This window comes from Trachypithecus francoisi, unplaced genomic scaffold, assembly GCF_009764315.1.
Source record: "Trachypithecus francoisi isolate TF-2019V2 unplaced genomic scaffold, Tfra_2.0 Lachesis_group1, whole genome shotgun sequence".
NCBI lineage: Eukaryota > Metazoa > Chordata > Mammalia > Primates > Cercopithecidae > Trachypithecus > Trachypithecus francoisi.
Window position 1 is genome coordinate 89,355,897 of NW_022681454.1, and position 16,139 is coordinate 89,372,035.

The 16,139-nt window shown below is 35.2% G+C and overlaps 1 protein-coding gene across 1 annotated transcript in view; it reads left to right on the plus strand.

Moving 5' to 3' along the window:
- Positions 1 to 16,139, plus strand: part of CCSER1 (coiled-coil serine rich protein 1) — an 870,293-nt gene that overhangs the window by 684,641 nt on the left and 169,513 nt on the right. The window lies entirely within an intron of this gene.

Consider the following 16,139-nt stretch of genomic DNA (forward strand, 5'->3'; position numbering starts at 1 on the left):
GAGCGAGACTCCGTCTCAACAACAACAACAACAAAAAATCTGCAGAAATTTTCCATACTCTTATTTTAATTAGAAACATTTGACAATTAAAAATTCACACCAAAGGATGCTGCCAAGGCCGTTCTTTGTCAACACTTTATAGATTTGTCCTTCTAGAACTAAATGGTATGTACTTCTTAAAAAGAATATTATGGAACAATAAAATTGCAACATTATTTATAGTGTTCTTCCATAGAAAAATTACTAAACTTACTTTTGTAAAGAATATGTTTTCTATGCATAAATGGGAAGAACCAAATCTACTGATAATCAATATATTTTATCCTATTTATAGTCATCTGTGATAGAGCAGGAAGATATTAAGCAATTGGTGTTACTTCAAAGACAATGGTCTTTTGTTATTCAGGGCTTTTCAAATAACCTAATGGGCTTATCTTAATTTTCTTTGCAGCTGTAACAAAAGACTTGAGACTGGGTAATTTATAAATAATAGAAACTTAATTCTCACAGTTTTGGAAGCTGGGAAGTCCAAGATCAAGAAACTGGCAGGTTCCGTGTCTGGTGAGGGCTTTTTCTCTGCTTCTAAGATGACACCTTGTTGCTGTGCTGTGTCCTCAAATGGAAGAAAGGATGAAGAAAAGGAGCCTAACTCATTTTCTCCAGCCCTTTTATAAGGGATTAGTCTTGTCCATGATGGCAGATCCTTCATGGCCTGATCACATCCTAAATGCCTCACCTCTTAATAGAGTTGCATTGAAGAATAAGTTTCAACATAAATTTTGGAGGAGACACAAGCATTCAAACCATAGCAGGGCTACTTCCATTTCTCTAACAGAAAGACAGTGCCAAATAGCCTCTGAAGTTATGGAGCCCACAGATGACCATCTTATTATGCCTGTTCCTTGGGTCTTTCTTGTTTTAGCAATAATAAAAGACTTATGATGAGGTATTTGTGCATACCTATAAATACATTTCATTTGTTCACTACCAGCCAGTCCCCTAAGAGCCAGTGTATAAAATGGTTCATGACCCACTAGCACTCAAATATTTAATGAATAAATGAATTTGTTATTATTAGTAGACAAAATACATTTGTAATTTCTCAATTAAACAAACAGACCCTTTTGCTGTGGCTTGAATATGTTCCCAGAAGTTGGTTGTGTTGAAAACTTAATCCCCAGTGCAACTTTTTTGGGAGCTGAGGCCTACCCTACTCCCAACAATTGGTCTCCACCCTCATGAATGGATTAATGTCACTACTGGGAATGGGTTATTCAATTGGAGAGTGAGTTATTATAAAGTTAATCCAGCCCCTGGTGCCTCTCTTTGTCTACTCTGTTTGCTTCTGCTTTCTGGCCTTCCACCATGGAGTGATGCATACCAGATGCCAGTGCCATACTCTGGGACTTTTCAGTCTCCAAAACCATGAGCTACATAAACTTCCTTATGAATTACCCAGTCTTCAGTATTCTGTTATAGCAACAGAAAATGGACTAAGAGAAGTTCGATGTGTGCAACTTTAAATGAATTTTTGTGTATTTTTACAGTTTAAAGTCAGTCCTCTGTAAGAGTCCTGCAATCAGCCCTCAGTGGAAGCCTCAAGCCTATTTTCCTTCCTAGTACTCACAAGGTGATTTTTAATAACCAGGATAAAATCCAAAGTGAAAAATTTATTTCTTGCTAAAAGAAACTTTTTAAAAGTTACTAGGATTCCACACCTCATTCTCAAAGAGTAAATCAAATATTAGCATCTCAGTAAGTTGAGTAAAGAATTGATAATAAACACCACATTGATGCTAGATGCTACTTGATTTAATAGTTTCAGTACAATCTGCCTCATCCTGTTGAAATTCCTTAGCTATTTATGGTGCAGAGAAAGAAAAAATAATAATTCTATTCTAAGAGTAGTAGTGAACAGTTCTCAGGTGTTTATCACTGATACAAATTAAGAACTGTGTCTGTATTTTGTATAATTGTATCATACAGCTGTATTAAATCTTATAGTATCAAATATTAGATATGATTTAACAGTATTAATAAATTTATACCCATTTTAATCAATTTTCAAAAAAAATACCGCCAATGCTGTGTTCAGTGTAATTTCTTTGAGTGTTCAGTTACAGAAAGTGGTTCTCAGTTGCAGATTGTATTGTACCTTTTAACACCTGATGTGTACATCCCATGTAATGGAAAGAGCAACAATAAAATGGGGATTCAAAGGAAATAATATGGCAGAATAAGATCTATAAGCACGATCTTATTTTCTTTTTCTTGTACAGAATTCTTACAATTGTTGAGCCTTCCAAAAATTGGAAGTTACTTAAAGCAACTCAAATTTCCTTAAAAAACAAAACAAAACGATGTCTGTAACTTGACTTTTTGAATGTTTCTAATATTTATTTTATTTTATTTTAAAGTATATTTTTCATTTGCATCTACCAATATTTATTCTTGGGCTTTTAATTTTACCTTTTTCTGGCTGGGCGCGGTGACTCATGCCTGTAATCCCAGCACTTTGGGAGGCCAAGGCGGGCAGATCACGAGATCAGGATATCGAGACCATCCTGGTTAACACAGTGAAACCCTGTGTCTACTAAAAGTACAAAAAAATTAGCCAGGCGTGGTGGCAGGCGCCTGTAGTCACAGCTACTCGGGAGGCTGAAGCAGGAGAATGGCGTGAACCCGGGAGGCAGAGCTTGCAGTGAGCCGAGATCGCACCACTGCACTCCAGTCTGGGCGACAGAGTGAGACTCTATCTCAAGATAAAATAAAATAAAATAAATAAATAGTTTTACCTTTTTCCAAACTGATACAATTGCTTACAGCATCATATTTGAGCTTCTAAATGCAATGATATCAGACGTATTTGCCACTTCATATTTAAGGCCTCTTTTACTGTGTACAGTATTTATTACCATGGAGCCATGAGACCAACCTGCAAGGCTCTCATCTCAGTTCAGCTATATGTTTAGAATCACTGTGTGTTGTTCATACATGGGATTTGCCCCGTGAGCGTATTTTATTTAAATCTGGTTGCAAGACATTTTTTTTTTCTTTCTTCATACATCATTGATAATATCTAATGTTTTGTTCAATAGCACCTGGAATTTTCATCCAAGATGACAGCTTAGGGAAACTGGATTTTCCCAGATAGGTATATCCAACTGGAATATAGTTTTAATTTTGCCAAGTTGAAATAAATTATACCAGATTGTTTTATTCTATGCAAAACATCTGGGAGACTTTTGCTGCAGTCTACAGAATCTCATGCCATTGTGAAATGTTTGCCTTATTGTGGACAGCACAAGGTCTGGGGCATACTAGTGCATGTTTGCTCGTTTCTAGTGACTCTACTTAATTAAGTCTAGAACACAAGGATAGACACTCTGCTTTGTGAAACTGATACTCTTGTATACGACTTAAGGTTATATCAGGATTTGGGGAAAATATTCTCATTTTGGTAGCATTTCCAACATTTTGAGATAGTTTGACTTCTGTTCAGACCTGGCGTGGGATTTCTGATATATGTACAAATTGTATGATACTGTTGGGTAAAAAATTCTTAGGTACAAATAAAGTTGACAAGGACTTCTGTCCATCCACATCCATGCCCCACATTCCCTGATCTTTTTAATAATAACAACAAAAAACCTGATCAGTGTGCACACAGAACAGAAATTTTGATCAAACTAACCTTTGGGTCTGGTGTCCTAATGAATGTGTTAGTCAAATGTCACAAAATGCGCAAAAACTTTTTTATTAGAAAAACGAAAAACAACTTAGAATGGATGAGCAGATGCATACTCTGCTGAGCTTCCTTGACTCACAAGCTTTGCTTTAAGAGTCACCTTTTCCCCTTGCTGCCCTCTCTGACTCACTCCTGAAGTTTCTGGTACATAATTAAGACGTATTGACAAATCCCCAATTCTAGGGCTAAGAATACCAGCAGAGGTGAATTTACCATGAAAATAAATGAAATTTAAGTTCATGAACCTTCACCTATACCTATCCCTTCCAAGACTTGGTTTTCTTCTAGGAAGTTGTGGTATGAAGCAACGACCACAGCCACACACTAGAGAGTATGGCTCACATTAATCCTGATTTGAACTCTGGACTGGGTGGAGTCTTAGATGCCCCGACTACCTTCATGTCCCTCAGAACCCTCAGAGGGAACATTCTTCTGGTGGACTTAATCAAGTGTTCATCCCCTAACTTTGACTTCAAGGAGAAGGATCTGAATCAGATGTTGTTCTGTTCCCTGGTCTAAACCATCGCAACAAAACTGTTTGGCCACTTGGCCCCTGTTTTTCTCAAGAAACAAGTAGCCTCACTGAGGAAAAATGTACCAGTGTGGCATTTGCAGTGATCAGTTGAAGCTGAAAAATACTTTTTTCTACCACTAATAATAAAAACAAAATTTAATCAACCAAATCGGAGGCCACACTGATCTTTATAAAAAAATTGTAAAAATTGCTGTCATATTAAGAAGCAATCAAAGCATATGAGGCCAAAAATAAAGGAAAAACAGTATTATAGATGACTCACATTCAGTTAACCACAAAAATGGAATAATATGCTTTTCTAATTATAATTTTTATTTCTGGAATTTGTCAGCTTTAAATAATTTGTGATTATTTTTATTCTAAGTATATATTTATCTTTCTATCAAAATTAACAAAAACCAAAATATATGGGCACTAAGAGGCACTCTAGAGGCAGACTAAAAATGTTTTTTGAATATTTCCATTACCCATAATTACATATATTAGTTTCTTATTATTCTCAATACATTTTATGTCCCTTTGTTTTTCTTGGTTTGATAGGATCAAAATCTTGGCTTTTCTGTCATTTGCTGTGCATCCCTCTACAAATTCCTTTCCTAACCTTTTTTCTTAATCTGTAAAATGGAGATTATAATATCTACTTCATCATATTACTGTGTTAAACAAAATGGTTTTGAAGTATTTAGTACAATGACTAAATATAAGCAAATACTAAATAGTAGGAAAGTCTACGTTGATTATACAATGTAATATAAGTGTAAAAAGTCATGAGACAGCAGTGTAATATTCTGAGACGCTGGAATAGTTTAAAAGAACAGTTTTGGAAAACTGAGTTCATATTTGTATGTACTAAAATTGAGATGCCCATGGGACATCTTAGTTGAGATAGCTGCTAGATATTTGGATTGCAGATCTGAAACTCAGCAGAGAATTACAGAGGCATAAATTTTTAGTTATCAATGTATCAGAAGTAGTTGTAACCATGAGAAAGGATGATATTATATGAGATAATGTTTAAAGCAATGAGAGGATAGATTTGAGGATAAATCCCAGATAATGATATTTGGTGCTTAGTTTTTTTAGAATTATCAAGGAGTACAGAAATTGCATACTAAAATGCCCTGCATAATTTTTAGCACTTAGTAGCTATCCAGTATACTTTACTGTTTATTCTTTTTTTTTTTTTTTTTTGAGACGGAGTCTCGCTCTGTTGCCCAGGCTGGAGTGCAGTGGCCGGATCTAAGCTCATTGCAAGCTCCGCCTCCCGGGTTTATGCCATTCTCCTGCCTCAGCCTCCCCAGTAGCTGGGACTACAGGCGCCCGCCACCTCGCCGGGCTAGTTTTTTGTATTTTTTAGTAGAGACGGGGTTTCACCGTGTTAGCCAGGATGGTCTCGATCTCCTGACCTCGTGATCCGCCCGTCTCGGCCTCCCAAAGTGCTGGGATTACAGGCTTGAGCCACCGCGCCCGGCCTGTTTATTCTTATTAATTTAAACAATTTAACATAAAAAAAGATCTTTTTAGTCTATCAAAATTTAAAGGAAGACTTCTAAACATTAACATAGTAATGTCATATATCCCTTATAAGCCTATATAAGAAAATTAATGCTATAAACTAAGATGTTTTTAAAATATAAGAATATGAGTACTTTTTTTTAGTGAATGGGATCTTAATGGAATTCTTTTATTATTAGAATGGAAGTTACCCTGGAAGCTTTCTTACTGTATTTATTTTAAAATATTTCAGTTGTACAATTTAATTCAGTTGTCTAATAATTAAAATAAATTTTTTAAATAAGTAAATTGAATGCACTGTTTTCTACTATTAAGTACATAATTGAATTCAATTTATATGATCTACTCGATTATTTTTAATAATGTATTAATATTTATTTAAATATAAATATTTCATAATATTTTAAATAATGTTTGCATTTCTTCTATATTGCTAACTTCTTTGAGAAATATTATTACAATCTTTGTCCAAGGAGCATATTATCTAGATTGAGAATGTAAACAAATACAAAAGTAAGCAATTAATATCATCTAATAAATTTGTCAGTTAATTCTATCACACACTTAGATCAGTTTATCAAACATGTGTAAGAACATTATTTAAGCAGAGCATGTTTAAGTATACAAATGTGAGCGAGCTTTTTATAAAGTTTCAGATTCAACTACAGGTTGTGAAACAAGTGAAAATTAAACTTGGGATAGGGCGTGGCACTGTGCCCGCCATATGTCTTACATCTATAGAGCATATGCCAACTGAACTTGCTACAGCTTCATTGCTGCATCATACCCATCAAGATCCAACGGTGAGACTACACAGACAGGTGAACTGTTTCTAGAAAGCAGGTCCTAAGCCCTGTTTTAAGTGTGTTTATATGGAAGGAGGAGCAAGAAGAGGAAGCCCACATCTGCAGATCAACTTACCCTAAAAGAGAGACTATTGGAAAGGTGGAGCTTTCATATCTCATCCTTTTGCCTAATCTCACGAAGTAGATAAGACTCTTCTGTTGAAGTAAAGGTGCAGAAGATAGAACAACGTCTAAAACTCTTCTCCCATTCTTCTAAAAGGGTAGAAGTTTATACTTTAAAATATAAGATGGAGACATTAGAAGAGAAAGAAAATGATTCCCCCAAAGGGAAGTATGGGAAGTATGAAGAATTGATACATGAATTGTATCTTTATTCTCTCATCTTTTAGTCATTAGCCAATATTCTGGTCTCTAAGTAGATGGGATTGACATTAATTGTAATAAATTAATATATTAATGTAACATTGTATAATTATAAAAATATAATCAAGTAAATATAATACAATATACATTATATAATCCATATAATGTAGCATTTACTTCATAGTATTCTTTTGATATCTGCTACTTTAGTAACTTGCAATTTATTGTTTTATTAAATCTGCTGTTAAAATGAACATCGATTATTCATTTTAGTAAATAAGAGAATCCTTTTTTTAGTAGAGAGAAAAATTTTAAATAGTTCTACCAATATCTAATATTAAATGTATGTGGGTAGAGAAGAACGAGGAGAAAGGTTGTATCTTAATTCAGAATTAGAAAGGCGACAAAATAACCATTTCCTGATACAAAAGACGTTACCTCTATGACATTAATTTCACGGTGGGAAATCTGTAATCTTCATTTTAGAGAAATTAATTGGTAGCAGTACTATTTATGAAGTGCTGTGTGCTCAAATCCTTGAAGAACTTTCCTACATTATGATTAGCCTAAGATGTCTAGCCTGGAGTGTTTCACATTTTTCTAGTTTTGTGATTACATCCTCCCACTAGGTATCTAATGAACTGAAGTAGACTGGCCTGAATTTCAGCAAATTCTGGAGTAAGGTTTTATGAGTATTAAAAAATAATTTAAAATGTCAATATTCAAAATGTTTCATAGTTCATATATTTTATGTCCTCACTACAGTGCCTATGCATATAGCTTAAAGCATATCAACAGAGGGAAAATACTATATTGCAAAAAGAAGCACCATCATCCATGAAAGCTGTAAAGCTTCTTACTTTTTTTTTTTTTTTTAAATAGTTATAACCCTGTATGCAAGTCACTGTGAATTTTCCTGACAGTTGTGGCATTTCTCATCAGAGAGTAAATTCTTTTTCAGGCTGGTAAAATGGCATCTGAATAAGAAGGCAGAAAAAAATTTTCAATCTCTTAAAAAACTTCTAAAAATTGCAAGTAGACAGTATCATGTATTGCATAATAGTTACATAAAGCAGATTACCTAAGATTCCCTACAGCTCTAAAACACCATGCCCTGACATGTCCTGATTGAGATTTTTACCTGTATCCTAGAGATACTGAGTCAGCAGCTAGAGTAAGTTGTCATAAATGATGCTTTTCCTGCACTTTGACAGATAAGCTGAGTATCTGAAAACCTCAACAGCCAAGGTAGAAACTTGAGAATGGCATGGCTTCTCAAAAATAAAGTTTATTAAAATATTAGTTTATGACTTAGATAACTCATTCCTAAGAAAGCAGGAATGTGGGAGCAAGGGTAGAAACAAACATAGAAGCCAATGCTTTTTGCATGTTTTCCCTGACATAGTCTGAGTCAGGAAACATTTTATATTAGAACTGTTATTATGGCAGTTTTCTTCTTTGCCTATGCTTCTCTCCATTCTATAGACTTTCAAAAGCTAGGTTGAATTTTTTCACATTACAGATTAAGGTGAAGCTGTATTATTCCTCTTCTGAGTGTTATCCTGGTACTCTTGAAGTGTTTCTGACTCTTACTCATTATTTGTAACAATAAGCCAAACTCCAAAGTAGAGAAAATGTGGTTTCTCTTCTCAGTTAATTCTTATAAGTTGCCTAATGAATGAGAATTTGGGCATGAGTCACAAATGGGAACTTCTTATGTTTAATCTACATTCTGCTGTCTCTTTCATATTTTCCGTTTCCTGCATATTGACCTATTTAGTGATTTCTCTGTTTCTTTTTCCCATTAAAAAACAAAGCTTGGCGTTAGTTTATGCTCAGTAAATGTTAATTACTCCACCTCATTAGCCTTGACTGTACTAATTTGTTAGTCAACACAGCTTATTCTCACCGGTTTCTTATTCAAAACATCTTTAAACAAGCAAAATTATTTTGAAAGCAAAAACATATATTTTCTTCTGTCTTTTAAAATGACAATTGTTTATTACATTAATAATCTCATTGAAATTATTGTTACTCTTTCTTTGTCAAGAACAAGTTAGACAGAAAGTGGTTTTTGTATGCTCATATTTTAACTTCTGGATTGGGTGGGTTCTATGGCTATTTCTTGCTGTTGAAATTTGATATAACTTCTCAGGGACAGAATAAATAGGAAACTAATGGGAATGTAGATGCAAAAATGGGTACAGAAATGATTAGTTTAGGGATGAAGCAACATCTGGATTATACAGGAAACCAGTCTAATGTAGTCAGCATTGGAGTCAGAAAGGGAAGGAGGAGGAAATTGGGGAATGCTTAATAGGGCATGGGTTTGGATGTACTGAAAAGAGACTGTAGTAATTGACCTGATGTGTCCGATCACCACAGAGAACCATCAGAAAACGAAGTAGGAAATAGTAAGAAATGGGCTCAATGTCTATCCGGAGAACCCACTCCCGATGTTTACGTGGGTTCTTTTCTATTTCCTAAGTGTCTTGGCTGGATTGAGAAGTAAAGGGAAAGAGCACAAGAGAGAGAAATTTAAAGCTGGGTGTCTGGGGGAGACATCATATGTCGGCAGGATCCATGATGTTCCCTGAGCCGTAAAACCAGCAAGTTTTTGTTAGCAATTTTCAAAAGGGGAGGGAGTGCATGAATAGGGTATGGGTCACAAAGATCACATACTTCACAAGGTAGTAAAATATAGCAAAGCAAATGGAGGCAGGGCGAGATCACAGGACCACCCGATGAGGCGAAATTAAAATTGCTAATGAAGTTTCCGGCATACATTATCATTGATAACATCTTGACAGGAAACAGGGTTTGAGGAAACCCAGGAAACAGGATTTGAGAGCAGACAACCTGTCTGACCAAAATTTATTAGGTGGGAATTTTCCTTGTCCTAATAAGCCTGGGAGCGCTACAGGAGACGGGGCTTATTTCATCCCTTCGGCGTCGACCACAAAAGGCAGCACACACTTCCAAAGGGGCCGTTTATAGGCCTACCTTCAGGGTGCATTCTCTTTCGCAGGGATGTCCCTTGCTGAGAAAAATAATTCAGTGATATTTATCCTATTTGCTTATGAAAGAGGAGAAATACAGCTCTGTTGTATCCGGCTCACCAGTGGACAGTTCAAAGTTACCTCTCTTGTTCTCTGAACATCGCTGTTATCCTGTTCTTTTTTTAAGATGCCCAGATTTCGTATTGTTCAAACACACATGCTCTACAAACAATTTGTGTAGCTGATACCATCACAGGGTCCTGCGGCAACATTCATCCTCCTCAGTTTACGAAGAAGATGACGGGATTAAGAGATTAAAGTAAAGACAGGCATAGGAAAACACAAGGGTATTGATTGGGGAAGTGATAAGTGTCCATGAAATCCTCACAATTTATGTTCAGAGATTACAGTAAAGACAGGCATAAGAAATTATAAAAGTATTAATTTGGGGAACTAATAAATGTCCATGAAATCTTCACAATTTATGTTCTTCTGCCGTGGCTTCAGCCGGTCCCTCTGTTTGAGGTCCCTGATTTCCCACAACAAATGTCAGGAAAAATAGCTCCCTCAGGAAAGAGATGGATAAGAAGGATGCAGTTCACTGGTAGGGTACAGGCAGGGATTCTCAGGGAACTAATGCAAAGGGAGTGGGTCATTCAAAGAACTCCCATGATTAGAGTAACTGTATTCTGGTTTGTCCAAGACAATTCCTGTTCACAAAGTCATTCTTGCATCATTATTAATGGTTCCCTTTCTCCCCAAAATTTATAGTTTTTATCATGTTTGTAGTCAATACTCAAAAAACATGTGTGAGGAGGCTTTTGCTTATTAGAACTATGAAATTGCTTTTAGGTTGGCAGATCATATGAAGACCATTTCTAGACTTAGTTTGAAGGGGATGACATCTCTTGAAAAGAGTCAGCACAGGTTAATAATTAAGTGCAGGCCCTTAAGAGCTGCACTGGATGGTTTAAAGCCCAACTTTTCATCACGGATTATTTGCATGACCTTGGGTAAGTTAAAAGTTACATAACTTCTCATTTCTTCAGTTTTCTCATCTGCAGTGCAAAGGTAATAATAGTATCTACTTCATGTAATGTGGTAAAGCTTAAATGAGTCAGTGAAAAAAAAAAGTGCACGTAACATTGCGGCTATTTGCTGCTAAAGCGGTCACTTTCTGCATCCAGTAAATCTAATTCCTACGGATTTTCAGGTGGCTCTTTGATCTGCTGGATTAAAGTGTGGTTACAGGAGAAACTTGTAATAAACTCAGAGTTAGGCCTCAAATAGTTTAAAGCACTTTTCAAATGCAAAATGTTATTAACTTGCATTAATGTATTAGTTTTTGGTATCATTTTGCCCTTAATGCTTTAGAAAATGATTTTAAATTTTTAAGATTTGAGTCATTCTTAAGATTAATTTTTTTCCTGTCTCAACATCAAAGTATTTTCTAGAGGATTATATTTTTGGTTCATCGTGGAATTTTTCTGATTTTACGACACACAAACAGAATCATTCTTTCATACCTATTTGTCCTTTCCTTCAGCTTTTGCTGGATTTTCCATATGCCCATTATTGTATATCTGGTCAAGCCGCTTGGTACAAAACATTTTTTTAAAATATAAAATATAATATTTTATATTTCTTGATCATGTGAATCTATTGCAAGAGAGTGCCAGTTATATTCCCCCCTTAGGTATAAAATCTATGTGTCATCAATTTCTTTGTTCTGTGATTATTACTGCAATCCTTTAAGAACATTTAAATACCTGATGAATCTAATAACATTACTTAGTCTCTAGAAATTTAAGGTAACAATATAATTTATATATATATATATATATTTTCAGTACTCTTGAGGTTCAGACAAATCATTCAAGATTTTGTGAATTTGTCAAACACTCTGACCTCATATATTATTACACACTATACATTCTCCAATATATTATTATAAATTATATCACCATTCAAATCTCCTTCCAGTGTGTGTGTGTATATATATCTTCCAGTGTGTGTATATATATATAGAGAGAGAGAATATATATATAGAATATATGTATTATATATATATACACACATACATAGAGAAAGAAAGAGAGACAGTTATGTAGCAACTGGCTGTTGCTAAACTTCAGAGTTCTTAAATTATACCTGCTTTACTGTGCATGTTAAAAGATAATATATAAGCCTAAGGCATTGATTCACATTTTTACAGCAATTATTGGCTATAGCAAATACTGGTACCACTAAAGAATGAAGATATTCCTCATAAGGACTACTTTTCCCTCACTCATTCCACTCCAGCCACATTGGCCTTCTCATTGTTCCTTGAACACACGGAGCATACTTCTTCCTTAGGGTATTTTGCCTTAGTTCACTTTTTAGACTATAACATTGTTACCCCAATTAATTTTTCATATGGTTACTAACCCCCTTCCTTCAAAAATTTGCTCAAATGTTATTGTTATGCCCAGACCATTTATTCCCCAAAGAAGTCCACCAGAGTCCAGAGTCAAAGCCAAGCGGCAAGGATCTTTACTGCAAGTTCGAACTTGGTCCCTCTGCTCCACAGCGTACAAGAGGGCCCCGAACGATGCATGTGCTCGCTTTTTATAGTCCGATGTAAACAGGATATGTCAGGTTACAGAGAAACAAGGGAATTCTTTGGGTTACAGCATTACACTTGGTTAACATTTTAAGTTATACATTTAGCAGGTTTTTTATTGGTTCCCGCGCTTTCAGTAAAACCACTCCACAAACGGTTGTGACCTTATCGGGGACTCTCCAGGTGGTGTTTTTCTAAAGTTGAGACAAATGGAGGAATATTTGCACTGGGCCCAGGAAGTTGAGACAAATGGAGGAATGTTTGCACTGGGCCCAGGACTGAGATATATGGAGGAATGTGTTTGTACTGGGCCCAGGACTGAGATATATGTTTGATTTCTTACAGTTATATACCTCAATTTCACTACTCTACACTATTTAAAGTTGCAACCTGCTCCCCACACCACTTGTTCCATTCCTATTATCCTGTTTTTTTTTTTCCTCTGCATAACATTTTTATACCTTCTAATACATGATATCATTTAATTGTTTATATGCCTATGGTTAATATCTGTCCACCCCAGGCAATATGTAAGTGACAGGAGACAGAGGTTTGCTTTGCTCAGCAGCGTATTTGTAGTTGCTAGACAAGTGGTTAGCAAAGAGCCAGATAGTAAGTATTTTAGGATTTATAAGCCGTATAGCCTCTGTCTCAATTAAACTTTCGCATTGTGGCCTGAAAGCTGCTGTAGACAATATGTAAATGAATTGGTGTGGAGGTATTTCAATAAAACATTATTTATGAAAACTAACTATAGGCTGGATTTGTCTTGTGGACTTTTGAGACAATATCTGGCACATAGAAGCTCTTAAAGTATATTTGTTAGGCTGGGCGTGGTGGCTCACACCTGTAATCCCAGCACTTTGGGAAGCCAAGGCAGACAGATCACAAGGTCAGGAGATTGAGACCATTTTGGCCAACATGGTGAGATCCCGTCTCTACTAAAAATACAAAAAATTAGCCAGGCGTGGTGGCGTGCACCTGTAATCCCAGCTACTCTGGAGGCTGAGGCAGGAGAATCACTAGAACTCAGGAGGCTGAGGTTGCAGTGAGCCTAGATGGCGCCACTGCACTCCAGCCTGGTGACAGAGTGAGATCCCATCTCAAAATAAAAAAAAAAAATTAAAAATTAAAAAAAAATATTTGTTGAGTGAATGAAATAGATTTATTGAAACCTGACATATTTAGGATGTGAGCATAAATTACTTAACAAATTTGCCCCTTCTCCCACTCCAAAATTGACAATCATTTCTTTTCAGTTAAAATATTGACACTGGCCTTCCTGCTCATCATAATCAAAAGAGTTCCCTATCCTGTTAAAAGTACAGTGCCTGCTTGTATATGACAGGGTAATGATGGTAGAGTAGTTATCAGAATCAGAACTAGGAGTGAAAGGCTGTCCTAGGCCAGAGGGCAACAAAACCTTGAATTTAGGATTCATATTAAATATATTTGTTTGTTAGTGCTTATTTTTACATTTAATTCCTGAACAACAAAAGTATATTTTCAGTATTTGAACGTATCATGATTTCTACAGCGTATAATGTTTTTCTTATTTCAACTGTGAAAAAAAAAACCAGATTTTCTTATTTCTTGAGTTAATTATAAACTTGAAGTGATAGCAAAGGACTTGTAACTTATTTTCTCACTCTGCAGTAAATTTCCCAGCCACTCCACAAATACTGAGTCATTAGTGTCATAGTGCTGTGTCTATGTATAGATATTATTTATGAGTGTTATTAGTCATAAATGCTCAATATGAAAAAATTATGGAAAGTAGCTTTGTCTAATCATAGTAGAACACTGTGAATTTATTCTATAACAAACTGAAGGATGACTTAATCCCCCAAATTAAAATTTGTTCTTCATCTCATATATAAATTGAAATTCATTGCATTCTTATGTTTCAGATAAGTCACAGCTTTCTCCATTGCCCAGTAACTTTAAGGTGATTGTTTGTTCACTATAAATAGAGATATGTGTGTTTGTGTATAGAAATCCTTCAGAGTGAGAGTTAAATTTAGTCCATCTTAAAGAAAGAAATGCATTAATATACAACCATGGAAGGTGTGAAAATTTTAGGTATATCATCCATCCTCACAGAATCTGTTTGCAGTTATTGTAATAAAATTATTTTGTTTATAGAGATCTATTTAATATTGTTATAGACACTTGCCCATCATAATAATTAAACTTTTATTGATCAATAACAATTATAAATATGTATAGGGTACATGTGGTATTTCAATACATGCATGTGGTATTTCAATACATGCATATTTAACGATCAAATCAAGGCATTTTGGATATTCATTGCTTCAAACATTTATTATTACTTTGTGTTGAGAATATTCTAAATCTTTTCTTCTACTTATTTTGAAATATACAATAAATTACTGGTAACTGTAGTCACTCTTCTGTGTTATTGAACACCAGGATTTATTCGTTCTAACTATATTTTTATACCCATTAACCAACCTGTCTTCATCTCTCCTGCCACTCTCCCTACCCTCTGATAATCATCATTCCATTAGCTACCTCCATGAGATCAATGTTTTTAGCTCCCACATCTGAATGAGAACATGTGATATTTGCCTTTCTGTGCCTGGCTTATTTTACTTAACATGGTGTTTTCCAGGCTCATAACACCTTTTTTTAATCCATTCATCTGTTGATGGATGCTTAGGTTGCTACCATATCTTGGCTACTGTGAATAGTGCTGTGATAAACGTGGAAGTGCAAATAATCTCTTTGATATAGATTTTCTTTTTTTGTGGATATATGGGATCGCTAGATCATATGGTAGTTTAGTTTTTAGTTTTTCTGAGGAACGTCCATACTCTTTTCTATAATGACTGTACTGATTTACATTTTCACGAACAGTATATGAGAGTTCTACTTCAGAGAAACTAATTTGGATATATATGTATTTATTTATTTATTTATTTGAGATGGTGTCTTGCTCTGTCGCCAGGCTGGAGTGAAGTGGCATGATCTTGGCTCACTGCAACCTCTTACTCCCTGGTTCAAGTGATTCTCCTGCCTCAGCCTCCCAAGTAGCTGGGATTACAGGCACGCCAGCACACCCAGCTAATTTTTGTATTTTTACTAGAGATGGGGTTTCACCCTGTTGGCAGGGATGGTCTCAATCTCTTGACCTTGTGATACACCCACCTCGGCCTCCCAAAGTGCTGGGATTACAGGCGTGAGCCACTGCACCCAGCCTATTTTGTGAAATATTATGATTATTATGTGTTAGTCTTAATTTGATTTAATTCTTTACAATGGGATGTCTTTATTCCCTTTGAAAGTTTTCCCACATTTGTAACATACTTTTATATTCAAGTAAGTTATTTACCCATATGTTCTTAGCTGATATTACAAAGATTTTGTTCATGCATTTGTTTAATTATTCATGTATTAACCAACACTTACTGAATGTTTACCTTATGTCACAACTTGGTAATCAAAGGAGAATTCTTGCTTAAAACATTATAGTTTTGTGGGACATATATATTCGTAAAAAAAAAAAAACAAAAAAACTTTCCATTCCATTTAAAGAACACTG